The 17,819-nt window shown below is 35.9% G+C and overlaps 1 protein-coding gene across 1 annotated transcript in view; it reads right to left on the bottom strand.

Moving 5' to 3' along the window:
• Positions 1 to 12,979: 12,979 nt before the first annotated feature.
• Positions 12,980 to 17,819, bottom strand: part of LOC126790171 (myosin-10-like) — a 37,946-nt gene continuing 33,106 nt past the window's right edge. The window contains exon 19 of the transcript XR_007671691.1: positions 12,980 to 13,083. The gene's annotated coding sequence lies outside the window, so the exon portion shown is untranslated. The remainder of the gene's footprint in view (positions 13,084 to 17,819) is intronic.

Genomic DNA, 17,819 nt, shown 5'->3' with positions numbered 1-17,819 from the left:
CAGTAAATTAGCCCCATACACAATACCAGACTAAGTACTTGAGCACTGAGCAGGCTTTTTATAAGAATTATGCAGGAGAGAACCAGAATGCAGATACTTCCTTATATAAATCCCGCTCTAAAGCCCTTGGTCTTTCTGGATAACTCTCCAACTAGCTTTAGCAAGCATGACCATGTTCATATTAGCTGACTTTTTAATCCCCAAGCCACCATAGCCATTAGGCCTGCAGACTGTATCCCAATTAGTAAGATGAACTTTCTTTTTCCGCTTAGTATCTCCCCATAGAAAACCTCTATTGAGTTTATCCAGCTTGTCACAAATTGACATAGGAAGCTTAGCAATTTGCATTGCATAAATTGGAATGGAAGCATTAACATATTGAATCAAAGTTAATCTTCTCGCCATATTAAGAGTCTTACTTTTCCAACTAGCCAACCTGGCTTGAACCTTGTCAACAGTACTAGCATAGGTGTTCTTATTAACTCTTTTATGAAGTAGATGCATACCAAGGTAAGTTCCTAGTTCATCAGTTAGTGGAGAGCCACAGATCTTGCTTATTTCCTCAGCAATCCTAACTGAGACATTAGGAGATACAAACACCATATATTTCTCAAAGCTCACACTTTGTCCTGAGAGGCCACAAAAGAGGTTCATACATTGCTTCATCCCTTTAGCTTAAACAGTGCTAGCCTCAACAAAGAGAAATAAATCATCTGCAAAGAATAAGTGGGAGACAAAAGGCCCATTTGTAGAGGATTGAATTGGAAGCCAATGTTTGGAAACAACCATAGTTCTAATAAGATGAGATAATTTTTCCATGCAAAGGACAAAGAGATAATGGGAGAGAGGGTCCCCATGTCTAATTCCCATGCCCCCTTTAAAAGGCTCCGATAATTCACCATTTACGATAATTTGATAGCTAGCAGAAGTAATACAACTCATAATCAACTTGATAATATTGCACGGAAGTTTGACCTCATAAAGAACCTGCTCAATGAAACTCCAGTTAAGTTTGGCAAAGGCTTTCGAAAGATCAATTTTCCAAGCCATGAATCCTTTAGCACCCTTAGAGTTCTTGCATTTATATAAGATTTCTTGAGCAATCATAATGTCGTCAGAGATATGCCTTTCTGGAACAAAGCTAACCTGATTAGGGCTAATCCATTTTTCCAACATAGGTCTAATTCTGTCAACAATGATCTTAGAGATAATCCTGTAAACAGTACAATAGAGGCTGATAGGGCGAAAAAGGTGCATACGTTGAGGGGCTGGCACTTTCGGGACAAGAGTGATAAGAGTATGGTTTAGACCGAGAGGGATAGAATCCGAATGAAAAGCAGTGGTAAAAAATTTAATAATCTCAGAGGAACACAAAGGCCAGTGTTGTTAATAGAATAAAGCAGGAAACCCATCAGCTCCAGGAGCTTTCATCTTACCAATTCTGAATAAGGCACTATGAATTTCATGTCTAGAAACATCTCTGCCAATTAAAAGTGACTCTGCATGAAGAATATCAGGAAAAAGAATAGGAATATGAAACTTGAGATCCAAGCTACATTTAGCTGCAAAAAGATTAAAAAAGAAATCCATAGTAGTTTTCTTCATCATAGTTGGATCATTAGACCAAGTACCAAATGAGTCAAACAAGCCATCAATCTTATTTCTTCTCCTCCGAACCACAGTGGTTAGGTGAAAGAAATTAGTATTTCTATCACCATCCTTTAACTATTTGTCCCTAGATTTCTGCTTCTAAAACAGAGCTTTAGCATCTCTAATTTTTTCATACTTGGTAACTAACTCCTTCTCAAGAACGTGAAGAAAAGTATTATTACCTCTAGCCAAACACTTATGAATCCCACAAATTCTGGCTAAAAGAGTTATTTTCTGCTTAAAAATATTACCAAAGACCTCTTTATTCCAAATATTGAGAGAAGAAGCCAAACCTTGAGTTTTTTTTGGAAGAGATCACCACTACAATTGTTTCATATGTCAGTCACCTTATCAATATAGCTTTCATGCTGCATCTACATAGCTTGAAACCTGACAGGAGAATTAGGTCTTGAAGTCCTAGCATCAGGCTTCAGCTTGATTAATATAGGGCAGTGATCTGATTTCATTCTAGCAAGGTGGATTACACAAGTATCATGAAAAAGGAGCATCCATTCACTAGAACAAAAGCTTCTATCTAATCTATCTTTAACATAATTATTAGTCCAAGTGAAATCTGCTCCTTGGTAGCCTATGTCAATCAAGCCATTCCTAACGACACAGCCTTGCATACCCCCAAATCTATAATGTTGAGAGCCACCAATCTTATCAGAAAAAGAGAGAAGTTCATTAAAAATTCAAGGCCAATTGTATTTCTTAATCAAATCATCAAGAGAAGTCCAAAGTCCACTTCTAGAAGTGTTGCAGGGACTAGCATAAATCTCTGTCAAAAGCCAAGTATGAGAGCCATTCCAAGAGATCTTAGCTGAAATAGACTGAAAACTAGGATCTACAATATCAACAGTAATTTAACTAATTTTGTTTCTATTCCACAAAAACCAAATGCCACCAGAAAATCCACTAGCTACCATAGCTTTAAAGTCAGTAAAGCCAAGAGAGAGTAAGCATTTCTTAGCACCAGAGAATTGGATTCGAGGTTGACAAACAATAAGCAAGTCTACCTTGTTCATCTTCACAAGATCCTGGATAGAGGACCTGAACTTTTCACCCCCAGCTCCTTGAGCATTCCAGAAGAGAATATGATCCATTAAAAATGATGAAATGTATAAGGGAGGGAAAACCCAACTAGGAATCAATCATATTTTCCCCAGAGTGGGAAAGAAGATCAACAACATTAGACAATTTGCTATTTTCAGCAAACATCTGGTCAACAATATTATCATAACTCTGCACTTTAGAAATCTCACTAGCATTAGTTAAAACATTCTCAAGATGGCAATGACCAAAGAGAGCAAATATCTCATTACCAAAACATTACCAACATGATCAAATGGGAGCTTCTTAATAGCAGTTGGTTGCTTGGTAATAGTAGTTGAGAAATTTTTATTCTTTTTCTGATAAAACTTCACCATTTTAGTACCACTAGCACTAGCAACATTAGAGGCATATTCCATAGGAATACAAATATATTTAGATAAGTTAGCAGAAAGAGGGTTACCTTTAGCATCCTTGGAAGTAGAACATGCCTTATTCTTAGTAGGGGAGGTTTTATTAGCATTGTCTACAGAGGTTTCAGGCTCAACATGAAGCACATAGAAACTAGAGCCCTTATTAGAGTTTTTCTTTCCATTGACACTCTCGTTACTTTTCTTTGTATTTCTGTAATTCATTAACATCCAAGGATCCATGTCCTCTTTAATCACTAAATTTTGAGTACAAGAATTAGACAAACCAAGGACTGGACCTTCCTTCTCTATTGTCTCTATTACATTAGCAGTATTGGCATCATAATTAAACTCATCAACATCTGTAGGGCAAGAAATATGAACCACAGAAGGGCATTTATCCTTGGCATGCCCATAACAACCGCACTCAAAGCAGATTGGGGAGATACCTTCATAAATGACATTGTAGGCAATTGATTCTACTTCCACAAAAGGTTTTAATGATTTGTTGAGATCAATTTCAACACAAACTCTTGCAAACTGACCTGTAGCTTGGCTAATAGTAATTGGGTCAACCCTAACAACATCCCCTAAGATTTTCCCAATCCTATTAACTATGTAATTTTGGAAATATTTCACAGGAAGACCACAAATTCTAACTCACAGAGCCATCTTACCAATCACTTCCTTCATAGGATCAAAATTTGGTTTCCATTGCCTAACAGTTAAAGTTTGACCAGCTAAAATCCAAGGGACATTGCATAAGAGATAGTTCATATCATCTTCCAAATTGAACTTAACAATAAAGAAACCATTAGGTAAATCAATTAGTTGTCATCCACCCTTAACTTGTCCTTTACGTCTAAGACCTCTAAGCATGAAATCAAAGGAGTTTGTAGAATTTGGCTTACTCATCAGCTTAATCACTACTGCACAGTGCCATTCATAGTCAAGTTTGTTGTGTACTTTTGCCGAAAATGAAACACTTTCACCATGAACCCCTTGGGTGTATGAGCAATCTTCCTCATAGAAAACGAACTCTTCAGTCATGGTCTTGCTGAAACGATCGACTTGGTTTTTCAGTTTGCTTGCATAGCTCGAGCCCATAGAGGGAGGAGGAGGAGGATTGGTTACAGATGAATCAAGCTCTTCCACCCGCAGAGCCTCCATATCAGAAGCCATATCCCCACCACACTTATAACGTTTTCGCTGCAAATTAATAGAGGCCATACCTTCGCCACTTCCACTAGGAAGGGCGGAGAAAGTGAAGATTGGAGGCGACGCCACCAACTCTTCAGAAAAACCCAATTTACAGTAGCCTTATTGAGAGACACAGTAAAGCAGAATACAACAACTTGAAGTTGTGTGATTAAACCGATTCAGGGAGGCTTCCAGTTGACTCAAGGCTCACTAAGCCGCACCTGAAGCCTTCAAATTCTCAAATGGCAGAATGCTTTCCTTCAGCAAATTGAAGGATGCAGAAGCTACCAAACTGAAGACATGCTATTAACCGAACCCAGAAAGCTTCCTCACTAATTCAAAATCCCACACAGAACGCCAAAGGACATAACCAAAAGCTATTGAATTGGCGACTAGAAAGTTCAAAGTTTGAAGCTTGTCACCACAACCCTTCCTCCACAGTTGCCGATTGGAGAAACCGAAGCTTGGAGAGTGTTGCCAACGCGAGGTGGATTAGGTGGTGGCGCTGCGACGGCCAAAGATGGCTTGACGACCTCATTTGAGTTCCAAAGCTCAGGGTTTGCAAAATGAGTCCAGCGAAATCTTGATTCTAAGCTTTGACGATTGATGCTCAACTTGATGCAGAGATCTTCGAAGATGAGATGATTCACACGAACCGCTTAGTTTTGCAGGAGGAAACCAAAGCGAGACCAAATCTCGAAGATCACCAAAGCTAAGACCAAACAGAAGATCGAACAAGATCACCGACTCGAATCGCCAAGGATCACAATGCGGTGTGAATTGAAGGATGCGGAGGCATGAAATAGAGGTCCAGGATCTATGAATGTTGGAGGAGGCAAGATCGGAAATGTTGGACGGCGATCTACTGGCGATTCTTAGGAGCGCTCGGTCTTAGCGACGATAGGACCGCGACTTACATCTAACTATTTTCTAATTTGATTGAGTTAACTATGTAATCTGAATTAGAGGAAATAAAAAAATAAAAGTAAAATATAAAATAGTTTACCTTAGTTAGATAATATAAAAGAAATGGACATATAGCATCTTAGTAGGAGGTGGACATACCAAGGGTGGGTGACAAATTTGCTTTTAGTATTGAAAGTTTACTTCGTAAGAGTTTATAACCGTTTTTGAAAATGGCTCCAGTGAAAACCTTTTTTTGCATAAAATTGCTCTTATATATGTATGTATTGTTATTAATTTCATTCCTTAGACTTTAGGTTTACTTTTGTTCCTCTCTTGTTTTTTTCTTCTTCTTCTCTTTAATTTATTTGTATTGATTGAGGCTTTGCTCTAGAGTTTTTACTTCTTCAAGATGTAGAAACATATAAATTAGAAATTTTGGGAACTTCTATTCATACTTCCCAAAATGGTACTTGGACCTCCATCTTTTTCCTATATAGTTTTTGACTTAGTCAATGCATATGAAATTACCAAAAAAACATATAACAATAAAAATACAAGAAGGGAAATAATTTCTTACTTATCTATTATAAAATACAAATATAGATAATTATCTTTTATATTTATTGCTAGACAATCCAAAATGGGATATCAAATTGCATTAAATGATTTAATTGATTACCTTATTTTTTTATAAACATCATTAGTTAAAAATTTAATGTAGTTAATAAACATCAAATTGAATGTGCACGATTTAGTGTATAAACTATATAACTATATAGAATTTCTCATAAACTTCAATTTGAGCAAAAAATATATATTTCATACATGTTGATATTACTATAAATGAATAAAAATGATAGTTTACCAATTTATTATGAATTTAGAAAACGAGTGGAAGAGTGATCGAATTAATTCGAGAAGATAATTTGTGTGATTATATGCATTTTTCGAGTTGTATATAATAAATGAATTTGAAATAGAGTATGAAAGAAATTAATAGATAGTAGTATGATTTGATATATCAAATTAGATAATGGGCATTTTAGAAAAACTTTAGAGGTCTAAATAGTATTTTAGGTATCTATAAAAGTAAAATAAAGGTCTACTGAGTAAGGAGGTATAAATTCTGTTTTTAGAGGTATGAATAGAAGCTCCCAATTTCTTTTCATGTCGTAGTAATAACAAGATAATTATAATTGAATAGGAGTATTAATAGTAATTTATTCCAACTTCCCGCTACCGAAGAAGTTGGCACTTTATTTATGCCCACTCCTCTTGATTGTATGCTATGTTTTAGTGGACGTTCGCTTAATCATTGTTTTGATATATACACAACACTTGGCATTAGGGACGATCGTATCGCTAAGAAATACATACATATTATGTATTTTTCTAAATCCAAGATATCGCGACGCAAATCAATCATATTGGACCTGAGTGAAATCCAAATATCTCATAGCATATATAAGATTATATGCATGGTTCATCAGTACATGTATCATTATCTGGTTTATGAATCTAAATGTAAATTAGGCTTGGTGTCTAATAGTTATTAGAACTTTGGTCTGGTTTCCAATAACCCAACTAGCTTTTCATACTATTCATCTGTTCACTCGACTTTAAGTTTCCTCTAACATCTCAATTTCAATGGTAAACTACTCAAAAGAGTAGTCATATTCTTAAACTATATATCTAGCATCTCAATCTCAATTGGTTTGCATTGTTTGTTAAGCTGCTTAATATATAGTATTGTTGCTTGCTTTTATGATGTGTTCCATACTTCCAACGCAAAGTGCATTCTCCATTAAGAAATTGGTGTTTTGTACATCATTCATATCTTGTTGGTATTAGTTGTCATGAAAATGATACTCGTTAGAACATAATACTACCAAAAAAGAGCTGAGATAAGACTGATGTTTGTCATGTCCAGGCTCGGCCAACTATTCAACTAAGGGAATTGATATAATCAAGTAATCAACCATACACATTATTGTACGATTCTGCGTTCATTGCGAGAAGAAGTCAGAAAACTCGGGGAATGGTCACACACGCTGCCATAAAGCCTTAGTTTGGTGCCTCCGTTTATGATAAGTCAGATAAGATGCGAGTAGAGTTTTCACTCTCATATGTCACAAAAGATGTTTTCCGTGGCATGGTTACGTTGATGACCAGGCAACATGTACTGTATACACCTAGTGCCTCAAGTGATTCACTACAAAATATCAGAATTATCAAGTGCTAATTCCAACTGAAATGCAAACAGAAGCTGAAATTTGGTGACTATGCAAATATGCAGTAGCAGGAGAGTTGAGAACCCTGGCTGAGAGGATACCTCATGAACAATTTATTAGTCGTCCGAGCACTACTGGTAAAAGCATGACATAAACTTTTCTCAATTCTTCCTTTCTAAGAAAGCGGCGGAATGAATTGAGTAGCATACGAAAAGTGTTGCTATGCACTTCAGGCAATTTGCTCTGCCAAACTAAGAATCTAAACATGACCGCCTCCCACTTGGACTGATCGACAATGTGTCTACTGTATAATTGAACTCATGTCTGGAACAAATAGCACTGTAGTGCGCACTTGAATTATATGAAATCCTATACTTATCCAACTTGGTCAAGTCAAAGTAAGACTCAGAATCAAGTATGTTATGAGCAACAAGTTGATTAAGAACCACTAACAAAAATTACAGTACTCACATAAGCCATTTTGATAAACTGAATTGGTATATCTACCTGTAAATGCCAATCTTTCACGTACTGGTATGACTTTATCAAAACAAAATCTCCAGCAATATAATTAATTCCAGTCAACTTGGAATTGCTGGACTGAACTAAAATGCCAAAAGCATGAATGTTCACCTGTAAACACACAATTTTCATAAAATGGAATAATTCATATAAAACTTTTAGAACTCAAATTAAAAGACATGTATGATTCTTAAATACCTCAATTTATTGATAAATTGCAAAACCAAAGTACAGAATTTGCAGTAGACTCTTAGACTGAACCTAAATGTTGCAGTGAGGTAAAAATTCAAAAAGTGCTCAAAACTCCCACTGAACTCAAGCATCATCCAACTTGGACAAATCTCCCATATTCTTTGCATGTTCCTTAAAGGTTTCAAGAGGTAAAGCCTTTGTAAAGGATCCAGGGTTCAAAAAGATAATTTCATAGTCCTAGATCAATCTTCAATATGGGAGTCAAGATTTAGACATAGTAGAGCATCTAATCAACCTTGTGCCTGAAACACAATGGTTACAGGAGAACTTAATATGGGAGTCAAGATTTAAGCAATTGTAATAGTAGCAAAAACATAAAATTCAAGATGACAGAAACCAGAGTCTTGGCATTCTCGAAGAATTAAATAGGCGTGTGTTTAGGGTTATGGCTGTGAGAGTAAACCATTATCAGTCCATACTCAATACGCAGCCTCCAACAAACAAAATGTAGGGCTTTCATACATGAATCTTCTAACTAGATCATTGCTAAACAACTATAATATCCCAATCCTTCATACATACAAGTATTAGAACCCCTTACTAAACCCAACACAATAGCTCAGTGGCACCAATCAGATTAGTGTTAACAATTTATTCTCTGAACTCCCTCGGTTCAGTGAGTAGAATTGTTTACCCTACCTCATATGAGAGTTGGATAGAGAAATAGAGAAACTTAAGTAGTGAGTATATAACTAAATGCAGAAGAACTTTAAATACTGAACCATTTACATGAGTAAGGAAAACACATTTTTCGGTAATTAGATTTCAAGCCTAATTACCGACAATTAAACGACAATTATCTCAGCAATTTTCCCAACATTATTGTGTCAATCCTGGTTGCTTGAAAGGTCACATTTGAAGGATCCTAATTTTTGCGTATTGCTTGAAAGATTGTTGAGAATATATATCTCATTGGGAATTAGAACCTAGCATGTGAGTTTATAAGGATTTTGGTCACTCCATCCATTGCCAATTGGTTTTGGATGTGAACCCCATATCACTTTATCATGGTATCAGAGCGGGTTACTCACTTCCACGTGTGAAGCCCAAATGACCACACGGACTCTACGTCACCCAAAATGTTGTCCACGTATATGGTTTGAAAATTAGCTACACGTGCGGGAACGTGTTGAGAATATATATCCCACATTGGGAATTAGAACCTAGCATGTGAGTTTATAAGGATTTTCATCACTCCATCCATTGCCAATTGGTTTTGGATATGAACCCTAAATCACTTTATCAAAGATCAATCCCAGTAGCACATCTTTACACTTTGTATCTCTCCAGTAACAAATTCTCAAGTCTTTGGAATCAATTGGTAGCCTTCAAAATCCTCAGAAATTGTGGAACTCATAAAAAAAGGGAATCCCTCAGATAATGTTACTTTTAAATCATTGGGATATGCATAACAAACATCACAATATCTCTAAAACTTAAAAAGAATTTGTGAATTTATTTTCTATCAACCATACGTATTATGTTGAGTAGAATATATATTTCTAACACAAATTATACCACAGGTTCATCAGTAGCTAGGTCACAGACTAACAAACTTAATCCTATTAGATAGTAAACCATTAAGGTGATAGTGAAACAAGTAAGCCACTTCTTGTTGGAGGACTTATTTTCCAAATCGAAGGGCTATGCGAAAACCTTATAATGCTTTTCAAGAGACTCCTTCAAGAATCCACTCTGGAATATTGTTTCGATACGATGGCTTCCTTATCTCTATTTCCATATAATTCCTTTCTTGACTACATTTCCACACAAATAAGAAATAAGTTATCAGACTGAGTAAGAGCTCTATGGATTCCTCCAATTCTGGCTAAAAGCCTTTTATTCTACTTTAAATGCTACCAAATGTGGATTTTTTTTTTGCACTACACCATTAGCCAACTCATTTAGATTTTATCAATCAGCGCATTACCATGAATATTTCTCCAGGTACCGAAAATAAATTCATTATAAATACTGTAGTGTGTCTACAAAGCATAAAATCGGAAAATGCAACCTCCAAATACTATCATGTTTACTCTTTTAATCAATTGGCAAGCTTTACACAATTCTTATATTGCAACAAGCAGAAATTGCAAGAATGATGAAGAAAAATAAATCCTTCAGATTCCGGCCTAGACAACATGCTATCAATACATGTTTAAGTTGATCTTTTTTGTCAAATTCAATATATCATGTAAATGTACTCAATGAAGCAGACATAAAGCAAAGTCATCTCAGATATAACATCATGTAAACATATATTCTAAACAAAGACAAAGCCAATGGTCTAAGTAGAGACAAAACAAGGGTCTGATCCAAATTGGATCATATGACAATTATACCCCCTCAACTTCAATATATCATGAAAATGTACTTTCTATGAGGAAGATACAAAGCAAAGGCACCTCGAATTCATTAATCATGCAAGCATATTCTCTTATAATCTCAGGTCTAAGAAATAAGTAATATCTCTTTACTCAAGCCACACAAAAAAAAAACACGTAGCATGAAATCAAAACGGGTTTTAGTTCTTATTGAGATACCTGAGTAGAGAGATACATCAAAAGAGGACAATGGTCCCATGCATCCTTAACAGACGAAAACCTTGTGCTTTGAAACCTCCGGACACTATCACAAACACATCTTGCTACTCTTTCCTTACAAGGCAAGGATGAGATTTTTAAAACCTCAATGTTTCAACGTAAACCAGAATTCGAAAGGCAACAAACTATCCCCCAACATTACTGCATCAATGAGTTTGTCATTGGGGTTGAACCTCATGTTGGGCCCAAAAATCACTTGAGTGGTTCAAAGAAAGGCAACATGTTTTGCAACTAGCCTTTTTATCTCAGAGGCAACATTTTAGGGACCAAATGGCTTTCAAAATTCCAAAGGCAACCTTTCAGGAACCCTAATTCCGATTGGATCAAATAGCTACCTTAATAAAATTGTTACTTGGTAACAATAAATAACTGTGGGACAAATAATAACGAAAACCCCTCAGAATTAGAATGAAACCCTAATCCAAAAGAAAGAGGGAGCACAAAAACTTTGGATTGAGATTTCACCCATCATGTCACTGGGGTAACATCGAAGGATCAAATCGAGGCATAGAGATTACCGAAGAGTCATATTTACCGAGGTAAATCCAAGGGTCAAAATCGAGGGATAGAGATTACCGAAGGGTCACAATCGAGACAGACCACCGAACATCTAAACCCACACCATCCGAAACCCACCGCCTCATATATAAATCTGAAATTGAATCAAGGAAAACAAAATTTAAAACCCTAGAAATCGAAAATTGAAGAGAATCGATTAAAGCTCGTTATTTTGAGAGCATTGAACAACAGGAAAAGAAAAGGGGATTTTTACCTTTAGGAGGTGAGCCGGAGGAACAGCGATCCACGACGGTGGTCGTCGATGGCACCAGAGCGGCTTTGGTCTGGGAAACCCTAACCATTTTTTAATTTCAAATCTCTCAGAGAAAGAGAGAGAGAATTGAAATGAGAGACCCAGAGAGAAACAGAAACTTGGTCTCTTCTACTTATGCCAACCCTGAATGTAACGTCGTACTTACAACGTAACGGTTGCTTTGGGTTTAAGTCACTCTCAACCAATTAGAGTACGAAATCTGTCTATCTAATTAACAATTCCAAAACACTGTTAGGTTCTTCCTCTAACTGAACCGTTATGTGTTAAGCTACTTCTTATTACTCAAAACACAAGTGTTAACCCAACTACTAATCTCACATATAAGAGTAAATTTTAATACAGACTTAAATAAACTTCACTAAATTTTCACACAAGTGGTTTCATCTCCTCTGCTCTTTCTGAGTTCACAAGCTTCTCAATTATGGTATCCTCTTCCTTAGTTGCAGTCTCTCCTATAACATTTTCTTCCTTCTTTGCTTGAGATATTGTTGCAGTTAGAACCATTATTATTCCCTTGCTTTAATAGATCACTTGTTGCTTCCTTTATATCTGGATATTAATGAAGCCTGCAAAATGTTTATGGGAATGAGCTTGCTGTTTTATCATTGTCAACATCTAACACTTCTAGAGTTGCAAGCCCCGATTTCAACATAAGTTGCTTATGCTATTTTTCACGACTGCAATCCAACTCTGTCTAACAAATCAAACCCATCCCCCTTTAATTTTTCTGGGATTGGGAATCCGAATTTCTCTACAACATTTTGATTGATCTCATTAGCGAAGTTTCTCCAATCACTACAACTATACTGCTTATTGATAGCACTTAATAATAGCGTTTGTGTACCAAGTGCTATAGTTCAGTATTCTCATTTGCATGAAAAAAAAACGCTATCTTATTTTGGGCGCCAATTGAAAACAAAGGCGGGGGTTTAACTTTTCATTTCACTGAAGTGCAAAGTGCCAAAGAACCCAGAAATTGTCACAACTACATAAAATAAGGAGAATTTAACAGACTAAATCCATAGAGACTTTTTTTGCTTTCCAGTTTCTCATTTTATCTTTGAGAGTTTGAAGGTTAATGAAGCTTATAATTACTGAGTCAAAACAAGCAACAAATAAGGCAAATAAGTTTAAAATGAAGGCATTTCAAGATGAGGAACAATCAATTTTTCCCAGAAAAACCCCATTACACATCTAAGATATTTGAGAGGCATATTTCGAGATATCACCAACTACATTAAGTTTTCTATGAGATTTGAAATCTGAAAAGGTTTATGGTTACCAGAGGTAACTATTTCAAGCTTTTTTCTTTAACGCACTATCCAACTTAACCAAAATTTCAGTTTATCACGAACTCACCTTTAAAAGTAATTTCCCACCACCTCTCATTCCTTCCAATTCCATCAGTACTTCGTGCATATTCCCTACAAAAGCACATGTATGTTATTAGCTGGAAAACAAATTATGGAACATCACTCCAAGATTAATTCTACTAACACTAGTAATATAGTTTCTACTGGTGATCCTACAAGCTTTTACTACAAGGTGTGTAATTCCGTACTAGCAGCAACAGCTAGTAACAACAAAACCACATAGTGGGTTCATTTTAGACTTTTAGTAGTATTACAACTCAACAAGAAGGATTTCTTCGTAACAAAAATGTACTAATAATAAGTCAACCCAATTCAACAGTCTGACAAGAAAATGATCTATTATTGCAAGACACATAGAGATACAAGTAACTTAGCCAATTTTTACCATCACAAAGGCAGTCTAGGCTAACGCCTGCATTCCCCATGCGCTTATGTGGGTTTACATCCCAAGCAGCAACCTTTTTTTTATGGGTAATGAAACACTTCATTAGGGACAAACTCAAAGGCATCAGCCTAGAATGTGAAGCCAGATATTAGCAAATTTGGCCTGTTTGGTAACTTAAAATTACTCCAACAATTATGGCATAACACATCATTTATAAAACTTCAAGATATTCATTGAACCCTAGTAATAGAAACAGTACTCCCATTGTAACAAAATATTCGATAGATTCAAGCTTCTAATGTGCAGTGAAGAAAGCAATTTTCAAGAGGAGAGTTTTCACGCACGAACTAGGTCCTCAATTTTCAAAATTACACAGAAAATACATGAATAGACGCAAGAGAATTTTGTAAGGAAATAAACAACTATAAATTCAATACATGTTAACCCAAAGATTTTGTTGAGAATATACATCACATATTGGGAATTGAGACATAGCTTGTGAGTTTATAAGGGTTTAGATCACTCCATCCATTGCCAATTGGTTTTGGATGTGAACCCCAGATCACTTTATCATGGTCTCAGAGCAGGTTACTCACGTCCACATGTGAAGCCCAAATGGTCACATGGACTCCACGTCACCCAAAATATTGTCCACGTATATGGCTTGAAAATTCGCCACACGTGCGGGGGTATGTTGAGATTATACATCCCACATTGGGAATTAGGACCTATAGCCTGTAAGTTTATAAGGGTTTGGTTCACTCCATCCATTAGCAATTCGTTTTGGATGTGAACCCCAAATCACTTTATCAAATTTTATGTTGGAGGCTGCTTGATATTAAAATTGAAGTCCACATTCCATGTTGGCTCTTTCGTCCTGCCATAAATTAATTATTTGTAAACAAAATTACTTATGGTTGAAATGAGGAACATGTCCATAAATTTATAGAATCATAGAACTTCTGACCAATGATAGTTATGCAGCAAAACATGAATTCAACTGAAAAGTCTCACATTGGCAAGATCCTATGCTCCTTTCCAGTATAAAGTAACATTGGAAACCAAACAAGTTCACAATCAACAAAGAATATGTGAACTTCCATCATCATATCATATAAAACTACCCCCATTTAATCTTGCTCTTGACAACTTGATCATCTAATTGCAAGATCACATATGGATCACATGTTCCCTAAAACACACACCAAATATCGAAACATATCAGCAAAAACCAAGAAGATTAATAGCACAGCTCATCACAGTAACTAATCATTGTAAAACACTAACGCAGCAGGGGGACTTCAAATCAAGTCTTAATACTTGAAGGTAAGAAATATACTTAAAATCTCACTCTAACAGAGAAAAGGGTCCAAATGATTGAAGGGAATGTGCAGGAATAGAAAAGACACGGCACACCCCAAATGTCACTTAAAACCGGTAAAAGAGAAGGGGTGATGGCAATGAGAATTACAGAAGACTTCATATAACTCAACTGCAACTCATCCACAAACAGCATCCAGGTAGCTTTTCACATAAATAACTCGATTAACAGCAACAATATTACTAAACCCCAAAACTCTTAAGCAAACTCTACGAATTTATATATGGCTAAGAGAGACACAACAGAAAATGGGGAGAATTGCAGCAAGTAGCCGGATCACAAGTATCCTCACAAACAATGACATTATCTTATCTTATGTGGTACCGAGGTGGGGCTAATCAAGGTTTGTTCATTACAAAGAGGTCTCAAACAAACATCTAACACCTCAACAAATACTGCTGCATTCTAAATTCCAAGGGAACACTCCAAACCATATACCAAAAGATGACTATTTAGCAATGTACGTTATGATTATACAATATTAAAAATCCTAATTTTCCAGATAATTTGAAACTAAAACAGGAATGGATCCCTCTGTAGCACCAAGTTTCAACAACCAGCTCAATCAGCAAGAGCAAACACGAATGGTTATGTGTAATCTAAAATTTAGAAACTTTTGCTACTGGGCCAATACAGAAATGAGATTATATGTATATACCAATGCCATGTACTCAATGTATCAAAGATGGAGTAGTATGATTGACAATGATTCATAAATAGCTTCAAATAAACCGAACAGTCTAACCTTTTTTACAATCCGAATCTCTCGTACCAATATGGATCTGTAAATCCAAATGCAAGGGCACTCCAAGTCTGTGAGGCATTTGATCAAACAGGTGGTGGGCAGTGGAGTACAAGTTGGTGTGGAACAATTTGAGGGGTTCTGAGGTTGGTTGGAAATGATGAGGTGGGCATGGATTGCTTTGCCATTTGAGAAGTTCTTCACTTCTTTGTGTCAGGTGCATTTTTCAAGAGCTTGATTGGGTCTTCAAAAAAATGGCGCGTATTTGATTTGGTTTTGAATAGAGAGCTAGGAGTAGTATTGACGAAGCAATTGCAAGAGACAGTGAGGAATCAAATAGTTTTCATCAGGTTCACAATATTGATTGATATCAGTTGTTTTGTTACGTTTCAGCTCATACCATCAGTTTCTGGATAAAAGAATATGCATATCAGATTCACAACTGCTACCTCATACCATGGTCGCAACGACATCAGTAATGTTTATGCTCCCATAACTCCATAATGTCATAATCTATGAGGAAGTACAATGTGTTCGGACCTGGTTCACAATGCCAAACATATCGAACTGAGTAGGAGAGTACCATCAACATATATGAGATCTAAACTATCTTTACGAGGAGTAGGAGAGTACCACCAAATTACGAACCGACTAATTTATCCTTAGTTTCTCACAAATAAACATATGGGCTATTAAAAAGAAAAAACATTTGAGATAATTATAGAAAATAAACCTGAGTAGTGGGTAGTGGGAAGTTATAATCAAAATTAATTTCCGTAAAAATATTCACGTGTAAAGGCTAGTCACTGAATAAACCATGCTAGTATGCCACAGTTCCCTTTACAACAACCAATAACTGTGTTTCTAGTTCAATCTTCCCCACGTCATTGCAATTCACTCATTATTCTCCTAATGGTATAATGTACCCATACTTCACTGAATTTCTGGAAGGTGTCAAAACTTCACCTGTATACTTCCACCACAAGACATTCAGTTTTTGAAAGCTTATGACTATGCTTCAACACTTTCAACTACAAAGTCGAAGTTTTTCATTTCAGAAACTCTTTGCCGATTCAAAATGAATAAATTGGCAAACGAAGAGCAAAACCATTACCTACATAAAAATTAAGACAAACCAAGGACACGCGTGAAATATAAACATTAACCGAGATCGTTCAATTAGTAAATATATACTCATCCCAATATAGAGATCATGTCAATAATGTTTTGACTAAACAAGTACATAACTCCAAAAGCTTTTGACTGACTGATTCAGTAGACATCAACAACACCCAACCGACAACTCATCAAAATTTTACTAAGGCTAACACCGGATCAATTACAATATTAAACACCAAATCTTTTCTCAAGATATGACTTGCTGATTGTTTCTGCACTGTAAAGTAAAGCAGCTAATTGTCATGATATACAAATATTTTTGCCATCGCCACTAAAGAAAACACAGCCGCAAGGAATAACAAAGTTTAGGAATCTTTATCCAATTCACAGGCCAAGTAAGGCTGCATCTCACAATGTAGTGCCACATGATGAACCTAAGCTTTCTATCTAGTTCATGCCTGCACAAGCATCTTAGTACGATATATTTAGCAGTAATCAATCCCAACCATATTCTAGTTCAAATTTTATATCATCAGTCATCTATCTCTTTATTAGTTCAATTCATATTATTTATATTGCACGAAAACAAACAACAACACAGACACATAAAGGCACATGTATGCCACACACAGATACACAGGAACATAATAAAGCATGCACACACAGACACAAATATACATCTATATATAGCCTTTCTTCCCACATCTATAAATAACCATAGAAGTGATAAAAATTTGAATGATGCAGGAAAATTAGTCAGCTCATGAAAGTTAGACATCACACATGATTACGTACAAATGACCCTTAAAAATCAAAACACCATATGAAAGTTCCTAACAAGCAACCCAACACGAGGATCTACCTAGTGTTTTCCCAACACATACAGACAAATGTTTGCCGCACACAGATACACATAAACATAATAGAGCATGCACACAAAAACACATCTATACATAGCATTTTTTCCCACATCTATATTTAACCATAGAAGTGATAAAAATCTGAATGATGCAGAAACCATAGTCAGTTTGCATGAGTACATACATTTGTCCCTTCTAAAAATCAAAACACCTAATGAAAGTTCCCAACAAGCAACCCAACATGAGGATCTACTATATGATTTTCCCAACTTAGTTCATTTTTCTGCTGAGATAACTTAA

This window comes from Argentina anserina, chromosome 4 (assembly GCF_933775445.1).
Source record: "Argentina anserina chromosome 4, drPotAnse1.1, whole genome shotgun sequence".
Taxonomy (NCBI): Eukaryota; Viridiplantae; Streptophyta; class Magnoliopsida; order Rosales; family Rosaceae; genus Argentina; species Argentina anserina.
The sequence above is the reverse complement of the archived record's forward strand: the minus strand, read 5'-3'. Positions and strand labels throughout refer to the sequence as shown.